The 18220-nt window shown below is 43.4% G+C and overlaps 2 long non-coding RNA genes across 4 annotated transcripts; one reads left to right on the forward strand and one right to left on the reverse strand.

The window, feature by feature from the left end:
- Positions 1 to 1640: 1640 nt before the first annotated feature.
- LOC112642619 (uncharacterized) lies at positions 1641 to 16647 on the reverse strand. 3 transcript variants are annotated; one of them, XR_004805056.2, is made up of 6 exons: positions 16329 to 16647; positions 14736 to 15192; positions 7582 to 7688; positions 7285 to 7361; positions 3183 to 5404; positions 1641 to 1828 (listed from the first exon to the last, which is right to left on the reverse strand). It is a non-coding gene; the product is annotated as an uncharacterized LOC112642619 (long non-coding RNA). The 3 variants fall into 3 exon arrangements; XR_004805055.2 differs by having other exon boundaries at positions 7285 to 7688; XR_003125348.3 differs by having other exon boundaries at positions 7285 to 7688; positions 14718 to 15192.
- On the forward strand, positions 9355 to 16078 carry LOC118350725 (uncharacterized). Its single transcript, XR_004805057.2, has 3 exons — positions 9355 to 9523; positions 9903 to 9974; positions 15110 to 16078. It is a non-coding gene; the product is annotated as an uncharacterized LOC118350725 (long non-coding RNA).
- Positions 16648 to 18220: the final 1573 nt, after the last annotated feature.

Consider the following 18220-nt stretch of genomic DNA (forward strand, 5'->3'; position numbering starts at 1 on the left):
AAGAGCTTCATGGACTCAGTGTCCCGGAGGCATTTACACAGCAACCATAAAGGAAAAGATCTATCATTTGGCTAAATTAAAATACTACTCAACAAAAAATAAATAAATAAATAAATAAATAAAATAAAAAAATAAAATAAAATACTGCTCAATAAAAGATACCATTGAGACAGTGTAAAACGAATCCTCAGAGTGGCAGCACATGTCTGCAGCATATATAATCAATAAAGGACAAGTATCTAGAAAATGTAAAGCACTCCTGTACATGGCAAATGGATTTTCCAAAGATACTATCTCCCATCTGTGTGCTCTTATACAGTCTAGTTTCTAATCCTCCAGTAGTTAAGTGAAACATCTTACAGATCAATAATAAAAAGAAAAAGGACATACCATCCAATAGCACATTGGATTAAAGTAACAAATGGGTGCTTCACCAATGAGGAAATACAATGGCCAATAAACGTGTGAAAAGTTGGTTAACATCATTGGATTCAGGAAAATGCAAAATAGAACCACAGTGAGATACATCCAACGGAGTGGCATATTTGTTTAAAGTCTGACAATCTCAAGAGTTGGTGAGGAAGTAAGTAATGAAAATGTTCTTAGCCTGGACCCTCCAGAAAGCAGAGCCTGAGACAAAGATTAAGACAAGGACTAATGTTCTCTTTTAGATGTGCCAGCTGAGGGCAGCGAGGTGAGGAGGGAAGGGAAGGAAGGCAAGGAAAGCTAGAATGCAGTGTGATGCTTTACTGACCACCACTGATAATGCTGCCAGAAACTTGGTTTCTGTGACCTGGCTCACATGTGTGCAGATTTTTGATTAGTGCTTTGCAACCAACTTCAAAGAGACACAGTAGATTGTTCGTTAAACGTGGTCATTCATCATGTGAGAAAGATTACAAGATGAACTAAGCTTCAGAAGAGAGAAAGAAGGCTCTTGGCTCCTGGATTTTCTTGTTTCTGTTAATCAAGGTTTACGTCACATAGAGCTACTCCCCTACACTCCCAGGCTGCTTCCCAGGGCTCTCGGGCCGAGCTCCGCGGTGTGGATTTCAGCCAAATCTGGAATTGGCCAGGTGACTGGGGCAGTTTGAGTGCTCAGGAAGAGAAAGGGGGGAAAGGAGGCATTTGAGGGAATCTGAAGGCCCACAAGGTGTGTGTTGTCACAGTAAAAGATACTTGCATACACTGCTGATGGAGTACTGAATGGGCACAACCACTTTAGCAGCAAAGTTTACGACACATGTATCCTACAGCCTACCAATGCTCAGGGTCATACCTTTTTGAAATCTGTGCACATGTGAACCAGATCACACAAACAGAAATGTTTATAGCAGCATAGTTTGTAGTAGTCAAAATCTGGAAGTAACTAAAAAAATGCCCATCAGCAGGAGAATGAGCAAATAGATGGTTGTTTGTTCTTACTGTGTCATACCACACACCCTGAAAAATGAACAAACTGTGATTACACATAGCCATATGGAAAAACTCAAGAACAAAACGTGAATTGAAACAAGTAAACCACTGAAGTATAACATGCATTATGAAGCCCTTCATGAAATACTCAAAGATTCATAAAATATATTTATTTATTTTAATTTTTAAAAATTTTTTTAGATTTTATTTATTTATTCATGAGAGAGAGAAGGAAAAAGCAGAGACACAGGCAGAGGGAGAAGCAGGCTCCATGCAGGGAACCCGACGCAGGACAGGATTCCAGGTCTCCAGGATCACGCCCTGGGCTGAAGATGGTGTAAACCACTGAGCCACCAGGGCTTCCCAGATTCATAAACTTTAATAACACACTTTTTAAGGTCACGTACATAATCTGTAATAAAATGATAACAAAAAGCAAAGAGTTCATATCCACAAAATTGAGAATATCCATTATCCCTGCAGAGGAAGGAGAGGAATGCAATGGGAAGGATCTTCTAAAAGGCTTCAAAACTAGGATGAGGCTCTACTCCTCGAGCTGGATGATGGGCACCTGGGTGTTCATTTATGCCAAATAGTCCTCATACATTACCATTCTCTATGGTGTTCTTATTTGTTGCATTACTCTTTGGGATGCAAAAAATAATTTGCTTTATAATTTATAAGAAAATAAAATATGTCAGTCTGAAGGGTCTTGGTTAGTACGGACCTCAAACAAAATAGGATTCTCAGAGGTGAGAGTTACACGACGATGGTTACCCATTATGTAGAAGAGAAATTGACTTGGTCATGGCGTCCATGTGCTTGATCTATGGCAATAGGTCCCTACTTGAGAAACATTTATTCAATCCTGAGTCAAATAAACATTCTTATATGTTAAATTTATATACAACAGTAATGGCAGGAAATTCCACCATGATGTTTACAAAATCACATGTCTCTTGATTTTATTCTAGCCAAGAAAAAGGGGTTTGTGTGCTCATTGGTAAAGAACACTAATATACAGGGGGTGTCCGAGTCTCTAAATCAGTTAGGCTTCTGACACTTGATTTCAGCTCAGGTCATGATCTCAGGGTCCTTCATTGCAGAGTCTGCTTAAGACTCTCTCCCCCCTCCCTTCCTCCACCCTCAAGTAAATAAATAATTTTTTAAAGATTTTATTTATTTATTCATGAGAGACACACAGAGAGGCAGAGACACAGGTAGAGGGAGATCCAGGCGCCCTGCAGGGACCCCAAAGTGGGACTTGATCACTGATCCTGGGATCATGCCCTGAGCCGAAGGCAGATGCTCAACCACTGAGCCACCCAGGTGTCCCTAAATAAATCTTTCTTTTTACAAAAAGCATTAAGCACCAGATTGAGAATTATGAATTATGAACTTGGGCTGGTATCTTACTAAAAAATCTAGGAATAAAATTACATAAGGAATCATAATTATATCAGAAATAATAGTATTATTAATATGTGACAGTAACTAGTTATATATTAAGTAATTTTAATAATATATAATTATTATAGTATCTCTATATTATATACAAGCATACCTCAGAGATATGGCAGGTTCAGTTCCAGACCAATGCAAAAAAGCAAATATAGCAATAAAGTTAGTTAAATGAAATTGTTTCCCAGTGCATAGAAGAGATATGTGGACATATAGTCTATTAAGTGTGTAACAGCATTATGTCTACAAAAACAATGTACATATCTTAATTTTTATATACTTTATTGATTAAAAAAAATGCTAACCATCATCTGGGCTTTCAGTGAGTCATCATCTTTTTGCTGGTAGAGGGTCTTGCCCTGATGTCAATGGCTGCAGCCTGGTCAGAGTGGTGGGTGCTGAAGGCTGGGGTGGCTGTGGCGATTTCTTAAAATAGGACAACAAGGAAGTTTGCCACACTGATTGACTCTTCCTCTCACAAATGATTTCTCTGTAGCATGTAATGCTGTTTGATTGCATTTTACCCACAGCAGAACTTCTTTATTTTTTTCTAAAGATTTTATTTATTTGTTCATGAGACACACAGAGAGAGAGAGAGAGGCAGAGACACAGGCAGAGGGAGAAGCAGGCTCCATGCAGGGAGCCCGATGTGAGTGAGGCTTGATCCCAGGATTCCAAGATCACACCCTGGGCTGAAGGCAGGCACTCAACCGCTGAGCCACCCAGACGTCCAGAACTTCTTTCAAAATTGGAGTCAATTCTCTCAAATCCTGTAGCTGCTTTAGCAACTAAGTTTATGTAATATTCTGAATTCTTCATTATTTCAACAATCTTCACAGCATCTTTTACCAGGAGTAGATTCTATCTCAAGAAACCACTTTCTTGGGGGCACCTGGGTGGCTCAGTGATTGAGCGTCTGTCTTTGGCTCAGGTCCTGATCCCGAGGTCCTTTGTTCATTCATATATTGTAACTCCTCATCTGTTCAGTTTTTATCATGAAATTGCAGCATTTCAGCTACATCTTCAGATTCCACTTTATTTAGAACTATAGAACTTTATATAGAACTACTAGAACCTAGTAGTTCTCTTGCTCTTTCCATCCCATCTGTAGTTACTTCCTCCACTGAAGTGTTGAACTTGTCAAAGTCATCCATGGAGGTTGGAACCAACTTCTTCCAAATTCCTGGTCATCATAATATTTTGACCTCTTCCCGTGAATCATGATTATCCTTAATGGCACCTAGGATGGTGAATCCTTTCCAGAAGGCTTTCAATTTACATTGCCCAGGTCCACAGGGGAATCACTATGGCTATATTATTATTATATTATGGCTAAGCTATAGCCTTAATAAAGACTTAATAAGTCTTATTTTTTAGATAATAAGACTTGGAAATCAAAATTAAACTTTGATCCATGGGCTGCAGAATGGATGTTGTGTTAACAGGCATGAAAACAACATTAATCTCATCCTACGTCTCCATCAGAGCTCTTGAGTGACCAGCTGCTTTGTCAAGGAGCAGTAATATTTTGTTTTTTTTTGTTTTTTTTTTTTTTTAAGGAGCAGTAATATTTTGAAAGGAATATTTTTTTCTGAGCAGTTTTCAACAAGAGGCTATTCAGTAAAGTATGTTGTGAACAGAGATGTGTGTCACCCAGGCTTTGTTGTTCCTTTGATAGAACACAGGCAGAATAGATTTAGCATAATTCTTAAGAGCCCTCGGTTTGGAATGGTAAAGGAGCATGGACTTCAACTTAGCCACCAACTGCACTAGCCCCTAGCAGGAGAGCAGGCCTGTCCTTAGAAGCTCTGAAGCCAAGCATTGGCTTCTCTGTAGCTATCAAAATCCTAAACCGCATCTCCTTCTGGTATAAGACTGTTTTGTCTATGTTGAAAATCTGTTGTTCAGTGTAGCCACCTTCATGAGTTATCTTATAGCCAGACCTTCTGGATAACTTGCTGCAGCTTCTACATCAGCTTTTGCTGCTTCACCTTGCACTTTTATGTTATGGGGATGACTTCTTTCCTCCAGCCTCATGACCCCACCTCTGCTAGCTTCCAACTTTCCTTCTACAGCTTCCTCACTTCTCTCGGCCTTCATAAAATTGAAGAGAGTTAGAGCTTTCCTCTGAGTTAGGGAATGTTCCGATCTTCTATTCAGACCACTAAGACTTTCTGACTTTCTCCATATCAGCAATAAAGTTGTTTTGCTTTTTTTTTTTTTTTTTTTAAATCATTCATATGTTCACTGGAGTAGCACTTTTAATTTCCTTCAAAAACTTTAGCACTTTTAATTTCTTTCAAAAACTTTTCCTCTGCAGTCACAACTTGGCTGTTTGGCTCAAGGGACCTAGCTTCAGGCCTATCTTGGCTTTCCACATGCCTTCCTCACTAAGCTTTAATCATTTCACGTTTTGGATTTAAGTAAGAGACATGTGGTTCTTCCTTTCACTTGAACACTTAGAAGCCATTGTAGGATTATTCATTGGTCTTATTTCAGTACTGTTGTGTCTTAGGGAATAGGGAGCCTGAGGAGAGGGAGAGAAATGGGGGAATGGCCCGTCAGTGAAACAATGAGAACACACATAATATTCATTGATTACATTTGCCATCTTCTGTGGGTGCAGATCATGGTTCCCCAAAGCAATTATAATAGTAACATCAAAGATCACTGAGCATGGATGGCTCAGTCAGTTAAGTGTTTGCCTTCAGCTCAGATCATGATTCGCAGGGTCCTGGGATTGAGCTGCATGGAGTCCCTGCTCAGCGGGGAGTCTACTTCCCCCCTCTCTCTGCTCCTCCCCCACCAGCTCCTGCTCATTCTCTCTCTAGCTCTGCTCTCTTTCAAATTAAAAAAAAAAAAAAAATGTTGGGATGCCTGAAGGGCTCAGCAGTTGAGCGTCTGCCTTTGGCTCAGGGCGTGGTCCCCGGATCAGGGATCCAGTCCCACATTGGAACTCCCCTGGGGGAGTCTCCTTCTCCCTCTGCCTGTTTCTCTGCCTCTCTCTCTCTGTTTGTCTCTCATGAACAAATAAATAAAATCTTTTTAAAAAAAATCCTAAAAAAATATTACTAATCACATATCACTATAAATATAATAGTAATGAAAAAGTTTGAAATATTTCGAGAATTACCAAATGTGACACAGACACACAAAATGAGCAAATGCTATTGGAAAAATGGCTCAACACGGGGTTGCCACAAACCTTCAATTGGTTTTTGAAAAATGCAGTATTTGAGAAGTGCAATAAAGCCAGGTACGCCTGTAATTAATTCATTCATTAATTTTAATATATACATATTTTGGTCCAGCCTTGACAAGGAAATTCTAGGTCACAAATTGGGATGAGGGGAAAGACTTATAAAACAAAAGCCTCAAGAAGCCAGAAATAAAAAATAATAATAATAAAAATAAAAAATAAAGAAGCCAGAAATACTGTGTTTATTCAGGTGCTGGGCTGATAATTTCTCTTGAAGATAAAGGAAGACAAAGTACTTACAACCCAGTGAGTGATACAAAAAGGCTTGTTAGCTGACTAGTCAGTCTGGGGCAGAGACCAGAGTGCCGAGCAAGATTCAGTTGGAATTGCTCTGTTTTTATCATTACTTACAGACATTCTCAGTGTTTCCTGACATTAGAAATTAAGGGAGGGAAAAAGCCCTCTGACAAGTCATATTGTTTTTACCACAGAGTTTGGCTTAATCTCTCAGGTTCAGAACCCCTTAGTCCCAAGGCTTGTGATAATGCCAATATTTGTAAAACATGTTCTAGAAAATTTCATTCAGAAAGTCATGTATTATGCCTGCTGTGGGGAATAATGCTAGTTTGTAAGACAGGCTTGTTAATATATATCTAAGTCACTCTGAGAAAGAATTCATCAGACTCTCTTCCCACAGACTTGTAATAACCATGGCCCTGGCGATTTCCAACCAAGGCGAGGAGGCGGGTTAGGTGGTGATGGTGTTGGCAGAAGGGAATGGGGGAGAAACAGTGATGGAGGTGGAGACCCCGTGTTGGTGGCAAGAGAATGAAATGGGAGTGGGGGGAGCAGAGAGGGTATAGGCAGTGGAAACCGGATGAGGGTAGCCTTAGTGATGGGATCAGGATGAGGAACCCAACTGGGTAGGGCTAGAGCTGAGACTGGGGTCTGAAAGGGAATTAAGATGGGGAGGGGTGGAGGAGATCAGACCTGGAGGAGGCGGGGTACACATTGGTTGGGGGAATGATGGCATGGGGCAGACAGGGGTGACAATGGACACGGGACTGAATGTTTTCCTGGGTGAATGGGGGAAGAGATGTGGGTTATAGAAGAATGGAATAAAAATAAGAATGGAGTGAGAATTGAGTGTGGGCATCGGGGAAAGATTCACTTGTTCCTTCATGCTCAACTGTTTATTGGGCACCTACCGTGCAAGCCACTGTTCTGGGTGCTGAGAATACAAGGGTGAACAAGACCAAGTCTCTTCCCACACGGAGCTTATATCCTAGTGAGGAAGATGGAAAATAAACCAATGTGTTATATATAATATGATTATGAGAAGTGCTCCAGATAAAAGCAAAGCAAGATGAGAGGATAGAGTGATGGGTGGCACTTTTCCAGAAGAGTGGTCAGGAAAGGCTTCTCCAAGGAGCAGACATTCGAGCAGAGTAGGGGAGAGAAGAAGCCATGCAAACAGCTAGCAGGAGCTGATGTCCAAGGCCAACCTCTCTGCTGCCAATAGGTCCCTTCCTCTCTCAGCCCCTCAGGATTCCGTTCTTCCAACATTTCTCTCGTCTTCCATCAATCTTTTCCCATCTACTGGATCAATCCCCTAGACCAAATGATATAATGTGCTGTTATTTTTCCCATCTTAAAAAAAAAAAAAAAAAAAAAAGCCTCTCATGTCCCTAACCCACCCTCCAGCTAGCACCCACTTTACCTTTCTACAGCACAATTCCTTCAAAGAACGGTCTATCCACCTGACTCCCACCCTTCTCTGTTCTTTCCCAGACACGCTGCAATAAGCTTTCACCCACACCATTACCTGAACTGCTCTTGTCAGCGACATCAGTGACCTTCCTGTTATGAAATCCAGTGGTTGATTCTCAGACCTCTACTTATTTGATCTTTGACACAGTTGACTGCTCCCTCCTCCATCAAATCCCTTTCCACTAGGCTTCCAGGGTGCGGCACCCTCTTACTTTTCCTCCTACATATCTTTTCTTTCTGAAGCTCATCTCTCTGCTCTCTTAATGTTGGGAACCCCTGTGCCCCCTCTATTTTCAATCTACTTTACATCTTCGGTGTTCTCATGGAGTCTCGTGGCTTTGTTTATTTATTTATTAATTTTTTACTTATTTATTTGAGAGAGAGCGCGCAACAGAGAGCATGAGCAGTGGTGGGGACAGGGCAGGGATGGGGAGGGAGGCAGAGGGAGACTCCCCGCTGAGCAGGAAGCTGGATTCAGGACTGGAGCCCAGGACCCTGGGATCATGACCAGAGCCAAAGGCAGATGCTCAGCCGACTGAGCCACCCAGGCGTCCCCACACTATTTCTTTGCGGTGTCGCTCTTCCTTGTTGGTGCCTCCAGCACATGCCTGGTTTGTCCACTTGGTGACCCAGCAGTGTTTGGCTCTGACCCAGACAGGACAGAAAGGAGAACACAAGCACGATGTGTGGTGGAAACAGAGTGGGGCCTTTTCTTTCTTTTTTTTTTTTTTTAATGAGGGAAGTTTTTGCATGTTGATAGGCTACAGATAGAAACTCATATTCTTGAAGGCTAAAAATGCAGGAAGGGCTAATCAATAAATCAAGAGGGTTGAAGGTGGCAGGATCTGGAGCACAGGAAAGACAGCTGAGGAAGTAGAGTCCCCACCCAGGTGCTACCAAGGCAGGGGGAGCCCCTGACTGCAGTGGCCTCAGCTGTGAGGGGCCATGGGGCACTGGGTCTGAAGGAGGGGACAGGCATTGACTGCACAGGCCAAGAGCCAGGAAAGAGAAAGGGGGAAGTCAGTGCCTTTGGGGTTGGAGTATTGGACCCTGACCCACCCAAGCAGTGGGGCTAAAAAGAGATGCAGGTTTTCCCCAGGCACCCTCAAGATAAGAGCAGGCTAAGGAGAAAAGGAGAGACCAGCCTGGGAAGAGCCTGCTGAGCCTCCTCTGGCCAAGACCCCTCCGGGAAAGCTCTCCCTCCCTGCCCAGGCCCTCATCCCACTCCCACCTACCAAGATGCCCCCTATCCAGCAGCAGGAAGGATGGGAGAACAGAAAGTCTCCCTCCCAGGCCTGTCTCAGCCTCTGAATTTCTGCCACTAGGGTGTGCTGGCTCTGACTTTTTGTGTAAATGCTGCTAAAATACACATCTCTGCTAGATATGGAGTCCTGGTCACTGAGAGGAGGGCCTGCTGCTGGGGGAGGGAGGAATGAAATGTGTGCGGAAGGCACAGGTGAGGCCACTCGGTTCATGACATCACAGCAGTGACCCCAGAAAGTATAAACAGAAGGGCAGAGGGTGGCATTTATGCTGAAAAGGGGGGTCGGCCAGGGGATACACTATCTTTCCCCTAGATGAGGTGTTTCTCGGATGGATGGAAATGAGAAGTGTCTACGGCCCTCTACCAGGCTTCTTTTGGTGCCTCCCTGGAGAAAACAATTTTCAGAACCCCAGGTATCTGGTCTCAGGGAATCATGCTGGCAGAGCAGGAGTTAATGCCCTTGGGTTTGCCCTTCGATGAGGCCAGAATGTTCCACTCCAGACTGAGACAAGCAGCTTGGGAAAAAACTGCCCATCACCCAATGAATCAGATATCACATTGAATCCAGTCCTGCTGGAGCCGGAGGTCAAGGAGAAGGCCCGGGTCGGGGGTAGGGGAGCAGATCACTAGGAGAGAGAAGCCTCCTCTCTCTGCCTGAGTAACTGGGAGGGCGACAGTGACGAATGGGGCCGGGGGGTGGGTGGGGGGTGGTGGGGGGTGGGTGATGGTGTGCTTGGGCCTCACTGGAATGAAAACCTAAGGAGAGAGCTTAGCCTATCTTTCCATGTCCAGATGGAAGAGAGGTCCCTGCTGCATGAGGCCAAGGCCCCAGGGTCTTAAGGAACCCAGGCTGATACTTCCAAGGTACAGAGATGCCCCCTGCTGCTCCCCCCACCCCAGCTCACTGCCCTCCTCTCCCCACCACCTCATCCTAATCTGGTCCTACATCACTCCCCTTTCCCAGTGAGCTTTGGGTTGGCATTGGGTCACTGCAGTGCTGTACCCTGGTCCATGCACCCAGCCCTGGTCGCTGTGAGAGCTGGTTGCTTCTTCTCTAAATAATATCTCTCAGCTACGTGGGAATCAGCTTTCCCTGAGGTTTGGCACCCTCCCTGGGGTACAAAGGGCTATCCTGTCACACTTGCCTGAAATAGGAGCCAATTCTATGGAACGATTCATGTTCCAATGCTCCCCTGGGAACCAGGCTGGGGAGTCCCCAGAGGAGACCACGTCCACATCCTTGTTCGACTTTCTCCCTCTGACCTCTTCTGTTCCTCTCACCTTGTCCCACATGAACTCATCCAAGAAATCACTTAAACAGGGATCTCCATGCCAGACTTTGTTCTAGGGACCCCAGCCAGTCTAGAAAGCCCCATATCATTCATAACCAGCATCACCCAAGACCCCATCTCAGCCGCAACCCATTGTCTCTCAAAATTCAGCTTCACCTACTACCTAATACCTTGTAATAAGTCCCTTCCTGTTTAAACTGAATATTGCAGATTCTGCAACTTTGACCAATACAGTGATTCACATGAGAAGGGATTAACACAATTATGCTCAAGGGAGCAGGGAGTCTGGTCTAGGGGTAGGATTGGTCATTGGTCATCTGACCTGATTGGGGTTTTAAGGCAATGAAGACCCTTTAAAAAAAAAAAAGTTTTATTTAATTATTCATGAGAGACACAGAGAGAGGCAGAGACATAAGCAGAGGGAGAAGCAGGCTCCATACAGGGAGCCTGATGCAGGACTCATCTCAGGACCCCGGGGTCATGACCTGAGCCAAAGACAGATGCTCAATCACTGAACCACCCAGGCAGCCCGGCAATGAAGATCCTATTAGTAAGAGAAGATGAGATACTGAGGATTATTTATCTATTGTTATTATTTTTTAAATAATATAATGAACACCCATGAGTTGAACACTCATCCCAAGTTACAATATTATCAGTAACTTAGATCTGTCAATGTGCTCCTCAGGACCCGTGTCACTACTCTCTGAGGGTTTTATCAAATATGTGGATGGCTAAGTAAGATACTGTTTTTGCTTTATTTGTCTTTGAACTTTATGAAAAGCATAGTCATTTGAAACTTGCTTTTTCACTCAGAATAATGCTACTCAGGTTTACCCGTGTTGTGGCCTATAAAGGAATATCATTCATTTTTACTGCTGTACAGTATTCCACGTGTGAATACAGCACAATTGATTCATTCTGTGGCCGCTAGGCATTTCAATTGTTCCATTTTTTTGTTCTTACACAAAGTGCTACTGGCAACGTTCTTGTCACATGTCTTCTGATGTACGTGGCAAAAATTTCTCTTGGGTATATACCTAAGAGTTGAATTTCTAGGTATATGATTATTCAATAGCATAAAATGAAACCAAATTGCTTTCCAAGTAGTTATTCAATTTGCATACCCATCATCAATATGTCAGAGATCTCACTGATGAATGTTTTCTTCAGAAAGTACTGTTCTGGGGCACCTGGGTGGCTTAGTCATTGGGTGTCTGCCCTCAGCTCCGGTCATGATCCCAGGGTCCTGCAATCGAGCCCTGTGTTGGGCTCCCTGCTCAGTGGGGAGTCTGCTTCTCCCTCTCCCTCTGCCCCTTGCTGCTCTCCCAGCTCATGCTCTCTCTCTCTCTCTCTCCCTCAAACAAATAATAAATAAAATCGTAAAAAAAAGAAAGTAGGGATCCCTGGGTGGCGCAGCAGTTTAGTGCCTGCCTTTGGCCCGGGGCACGATCCTGGAGACCCGGAATCGAATCCCACGTCAGGCTCCCAGTGCATGGAGCCTGCTTCTCCCTCTGCCTGTGTCTCTGCCTCTCTCTCTCTCTCTCTCTCTCTGTGTGTGTGACTATCATAAATGAATAAAAATTTTAAAAAAAGAAAGAAAGTATTATTCTTAATTTTTGTCAACTGGCTGTATATAAAATGATATCTCATTCTGGTCTTGATTTCCTGATTATTATAAAGTTAAACGTTTTTCATCAATTTATTGACCATACATGTTTTCTTCCCTAAGAATGTCTTTTGTCCATTTTTTCACTGAATTCCTTCTGTTTTTGTTTTTTTTTTTTTTTTTTTTAAGATTTACTTATTTATTTAAGAGAGAGAGAGAGAGAGCACCCACAAACACAAGTGAGTGAGGGGAGGGGCAGAGGGAGAAAGTCCTGAGCAGACTCCCTGCTGAGCACAGAGCTTGACTTGGGGCTTGATCTCACAACCCTGCTATCAGGACTTAAGCCAAAACCAGGAATCAGAGGCTTAAGCAACTGAGTCACCCAGGCGTTCCCTGCCGATCCCCTTTTTAAAGATCTATTTATTTATTTGAGGGGGAAGGGGGTACACAAGTGTGCATTTTCTTTTTCTTATTGTTTTATAATAGTTATTTACAGATACTAGATATTAATCTTTTGTTGGTTATGTATGCTATAATTATCTTCTTTGCTGTGGCTTATATTTTTATTTCTTCTGAGGTGTCTTTTTAATAAATGAAAGTAGTATAGCTGGTAAAGATTATTTTGATTAATGTTATGAATACTATTGGAACTCTCTAAAATTGGGATTATGATAAAATCTGATCACTAGTTCCTGATTTGTATTATTTAAATTATTATAAACAGTTCTAGACTTTAAAATAATATAAAGCTTGGGGCACCTGGCTGGCTCAGTCAGTGGAGCATGCTACTCTTGGTCTGGGGGTCATGTTGGGTGTAGAGATTATTTAGAAATAAAAATTTTAACCCCCAAATAAATAATTCAGTTAAGAAATGGGCAGAAGACAGGAATATAGACATTTTCCCAAAGACACAGTTGGCCAACAGACATGTGAAAAGATGCTCAACACCACTGATCATCAAGGAAGTACAAATCAAGGGGCACCTGGGTAGCTCAGTGGTTGAGCGTCTGCCTTCAGCTCAGGTCATGATCCTGGGGTCCTGGAATTGAGTCCCATTTCGGGCTTCATGCAGGGAGTCTGCTTCTCCCTCTGCCTGTGTCTCTGCCTCTCTGTGTGTGTCTCTCATGAATAAATAAATAAAATCTTAAAAAAAAAAAGGAAATACAAACCAGAACCACAATGAGTTACCACCTCACACCTGTCAGAATGGCTAAGATTAACAACACAGGAAACAACAAGTGTTGGTGAGGATGCAGACAAAATGGAACTCTCTTGCACTGTTGGTGGGAATGCAAACTGCTGCAGCCACTCTGGAAACAGTACAAAGGTTCCTCAAAAAGTTGAAAATAGAACCACCCTACCGTCCAGCAATTGTATTACCCAGTATTTACAAAGGATACAAAAATACTGATTTGAAGGGGCACATGCACCCTAATGTTTATAGCAACATCATCAACAATAGCCAAATTTTGGAAAGAGCCCATATGTCCCTTGATGAATGGATAAAGAAGGTGTGGGGGATATATACACAGTGGAATACTACTCGGCCATAAAAAGAATGAAATCTTGCCATTTGCAACAATGTGGATGGAGCCAGAAGGTATTATGCTAAGTGAAGTAAGTCAGTCAGAGAAAGACAAATGCCATATGATCTCACTCACATGTGGAATTCAAGAAACAAATGAGCATGGGGGAAAGAAAAACAAAGAAGGTGGCAAACTATAAGAGACTTCTCTTATAAAATATTTTTTTATTTATTTGAGAGAGAGGAGAGCATGAGTGGGAGGAAGGGCAGAGGAGGAGGGAGGCACAGACTCCCCACTAAGCAGGATCCTAACCCCAGGACCCTGGGATCATGACCTGAGCTGAAGGCAGATGCTTAACTGACTGAGCCACCCAGGTACCCTACAATAAACAGACTTTTTTCTCCATAACAGACTCTTAACAATAGAGAATGAACTGAGGGTCGCGGGAAAAGAGGTGGGCAGGGTATGGGCTAGATGGGTGAGTGATGGGTATTAAGAAGGGCATTTGTTGTGATGAGCACTATATGTAAGTGATGAATCACTAAATTCTACTCCTGAAACTAATACCACGCTATTTTTTAACTAACTAGAATTTTATTTTTTTTAATTTTTATTTATTTATGATAGTCACACAGAGAAAGAGAGAGAGGTAGAGACATAGGCAGAGGGAGAAGCAGGCTCCATCCACCGGGAGCCAGATGTGGGATTCGATCCCAGGTCTCCAGGATCGCGCCCTGGGCCAAGGGCAGGCACTAAACCGCTGCGCCACCCAGGGATCCCCTAACTAGAATTTTAAATAAAAACTTGAAACATTAAAAATAAAGAAATAGGATCTTTAAAAAATAATATAATAATAATAATACAAAGTTCTTCCTAAAGATATCCAGTTAACACACTTTTTCTTGAAAATTGCATTAACTGTTAATCTACTTCCATATTTAATTATTTGAAAGTTCTTAGTCATTGCTTGTGTACAATTAGCAGCTTTCAAATCATCAATTATTACAGCATTTTACTCACAAAATATTAAATATACATTTGTACTTCACTGGCTGATAAGAATTTCAGCATCTAAAGCAAAGAAGGCTCTTTTCACCGAGTTGCATCTGGAATGGCTATCCATATTTGAAAGCAAATATTCAGATATTAATAATAAACCCAAATAACATGGCTTACTTACATTTGCAAACATTGTTACCTTGATAAGGTGTGATGGAAGTCATGATCGTGGACCACACAAGTTCAAAGACGTCAGATATGATGCTGAAGTGTTTGGCTAGTCAACTTTCTAAGAGTTCAGGCCAAAATCACAGCCAAATAGCACATATGAGCCAAAAACCCAGCCTGCAGCTGATCGCTGGCACAATTCTAACACAAAATTATTTTACATTGTATGTCATTAAATGATTTCTATCTAACCTTCTCTATACATTGTGTAGAAAGTTGCTCAAATGATGATCAACCAAGGTTGAAGATAATTATTTTGGGGTAGTGGCATTTGGGGTAATTAAGAACCCTCCCTGCCTGGGATGGCCCCCAGGTTCCTTTGGGGTACATTTCTCCCTGCTGCAGCAAACCAAGGAAACCTGCCTCGGATGAACTGCTGGTGTGCTCCTGGTGGTCTTTTGCTCGTGGATCTTGACACAGCACACAACCTATGGCCGAAGGAGAGAAGACTGCAAATTAAAAGCAAGTATTATTATTCTCAAGCTGTGTCTAAACCACATAAGCAAAGAGCCAGAATACATCCAAGTGACGATTTTTTAAAATGCCATTTAAAAAAGTGGCAGCTGCCAAATCTTATGATTAATGAACTCTGGAACCGCCTAAATGAAAAGTACACCCAAATATATTTTTTTAAGATTTTATTTATTTATTCACGAGAGACACAGAGAGAGAGAGAGAGGCAGAGAGAGACATAGGCAGAGGGAGAAGCAGGCTCCATGCAGGGAGCCTGATGTGGGACTCGATCCCAGGTCTCCAGGATCACAACCTGAGCCGAAGGCAATCGCTTAACCACTGAGCCACCCAGGTGTCCCAGTACACCCAAATATTGCAGAAGAAACAGCTCTCAGGCACCTGGGTGGCTCAGTTGGTTGAGCATCTGACTTGGGCTTGAGTTGTGACCTCGGAGTCCAGGGATCAAGTCCGGCATCAGGCTCCTTACAGAGAGCCTTTTCTTCCTCTGCCTGTCTCTGCCTCTCTCTGTGTCTCTCATGCACAAAAAAATACAATCTTAAGAAAAAGAAGAAGAAATAACCAGAGACAGTGTTCTCTCTCTTGTGTGCGCACTTCCTCTCTCCTCCCCTCTCTCTCTACAGTAAAGAGAGGCCAACCTTCTGGAAGCCAGGAAGAGAGCTCTCACCAAGAACTGATCTTGGACCAATCTTGGATCACCAGGCTTGATCTTGGACTTTTCGGCCTCCAGAACCATGAGAAATAAATGTCTGAAGTTTGACCCATCTAGTCTACGGTATTTTGTTACAGCAGCCTGAGCTGACTAAAACAATTAAGTTTACACAGAAGTGTTCAAGTTGAAATGATGCGTTAAGTTATTTATTTATGATTTATGAATTTTTCTATGTGAGTTGTTTCAATTAAAGGGTTATTAAGCTAATACATTCAAGCATTATTTGCACGCGTAAAACCAAAAATCTTATTATTATCAGAATAAATTAACTTTCCAACATCTCTAATTCATAGATAAGTCTTACTGTATTCATAAATTAAACAAACTATACTTCAGCCAAACCCACGGAGACCATTTCAGCAAAGAGAAATTCAGGCTCACCTTGAGGCCCTTCATTTACATACTTAAGAGAAGCCATTCAAGCAAAAAAGAATCTTTTCCCCATCCCCCAATACTAACTTTTAACCAACTAGTGCTAAATCCAGTCATACCAAAGAAAAGTTTCTGGTTCAAAAAACAGAATGTGGTACCTTCTCAGAAGGAGAAGAAGTCAAACACAGTTATCAAGACAAGGCGTTCTCCATTAAGGAGAAGCCTCTAGCTCGTCTGCCCTTATCTGCTTTCCCCCCAAACCCTTCCATTCCCCCATTCTGACAAAAACATCCCTTTATTACAGGGTGGCTGTGATACCTCTGGCCTCCCCCCCGCCCCCATCTGTTCTGGGTGAACCAAGGGAATCGGTGGAACCAGAGCATTTCTCAGTTTAACTGACATCCAGAGTCACCCCAGGCAGGGGGCCAATTCTGTTGGAAAGTTACTGGCTGGGCCTTCTTTTCTTATTTAAATCACCGTACTTGGTCTACTTTAGGAAAGGGGAAAAGTTCCTATCTCCACAGCCTTTGGTTTTTCTCACATTTTTAAATAAAATCTTTGGGCCCTTGCCAGGAGCTACTCCCACATTTTGCCTCTAGAGCCGTTTCCTGACGTCTGCACGGTGAGGTTAGGGGAAGACACACAGCTTCCAACACACACGCACAGGGGCTTTGGGGGCCTGCTTTCCAAACCGCCCCCCCCCCTCCCCCGGGAGCCACCCCCTGGTAAATCCTCTTGTCTTGGGCGAGGGGAGCTGCAGGCCTAACCCGCACCTCGGAATCTGAAACCGCTTAAATTCCCGAAGTGTCCACTGGAGGGCACCACGACTCCACCTGTGACGCCCTGTGCGGCCGCCTGGCCCCCGGGATTCCTCTTCCTCTCCTCCAGCCTCCCCCGCCACACCTGACCTGCGTGCTCCTTGTACTCAACTCCTAAGAAGAAACTAGGTGGCGTGAATAAGAAAGCAATGCAGCATCTCCCTGTTCTCGAGCCCTTGGTCCCAGGGCAGCACACGCTCACACCAGCCAGTCATTCTTTCCCCTCAAAATGTATGTGACTGACAGGTGCAGGTGTGTTATCAGCGCAGGTGATTTCACAGTGCTGGACCCCTGTGAATGCTCCAGGAGAAGCCAAAGGGTTGAGTTGGCTCTAGGGTCATTATGCAAACATAAGGGACACCCGGGTGGCTCGGGGGTTGAGCACCTGCCTTGGGCTCAGGTCTTTTTTTTTTTTTTTTTTTTTTTTAATTTTTTTATGATAGTCACAGAGAGAGAGAGGCAGAGACACAGGCAGAGGGAGAAGCAGGCTCCATGCACCAGGAGCCCGATATGGGATTCGATCCCGGGTCTCCAGGATCGTGCCCTGGGCCAAAGGCAGGCGCTAAACCGCTGCGCCACCCAGGGATCCCGGGCTCAGGTCTTGATCCCGGAGTCCTGGGATCCAGGCCTGCATCAGGCTCCCTGCAGGGGAGCTCCTGCCTCTGTCTCTGCCTCTCTCTTTCTCTCTCTCTCTCTGTGTGTGTGTGTGTGTCTCATGAATAAGTAAATGAAATCTTTAAACAAAAAATTTTTTTGATCATAAAAGATAAGTCAACATTGTCAGCAGGCCTACCTCATGACCACGCTGTTTCCTATCTAGACCTAGCTCTCCTCCTGGTCACCCCCACCTGCTTCCCCTCCTCCTTCTTACCTGACTCTTTGTCCCAGCACCAGCTGTTTCCTCTCCCCAAGGTTGTTATATCAAAAGTCAGGGGGCAGCCCGAGTGGCTCAGCGATTTAGCGCCACCTTCATCCCAGGGCCTGATCCTGGAGATCCTGGATCGAGTCCCATGTCGGGTTCCTTGCTTCTCCCTCTGCCTGTGTCTCTGCCTCTCTCTGTCTGTGTGTGTCTCTCATAAATAA

This window comes from Canis lupus, chromosome 15, assembly GCF_003254725.2.
Source record: "Canis lupus dingo isolate Sandy chromosome 15, ASM325472v2, whole genome shotgun sequence".
Lineage (NCBI taxonomy): Eukaryota > Metazoa > Chordata > Mammalia > Carnivora > Canidae > Canis > Canis lupus.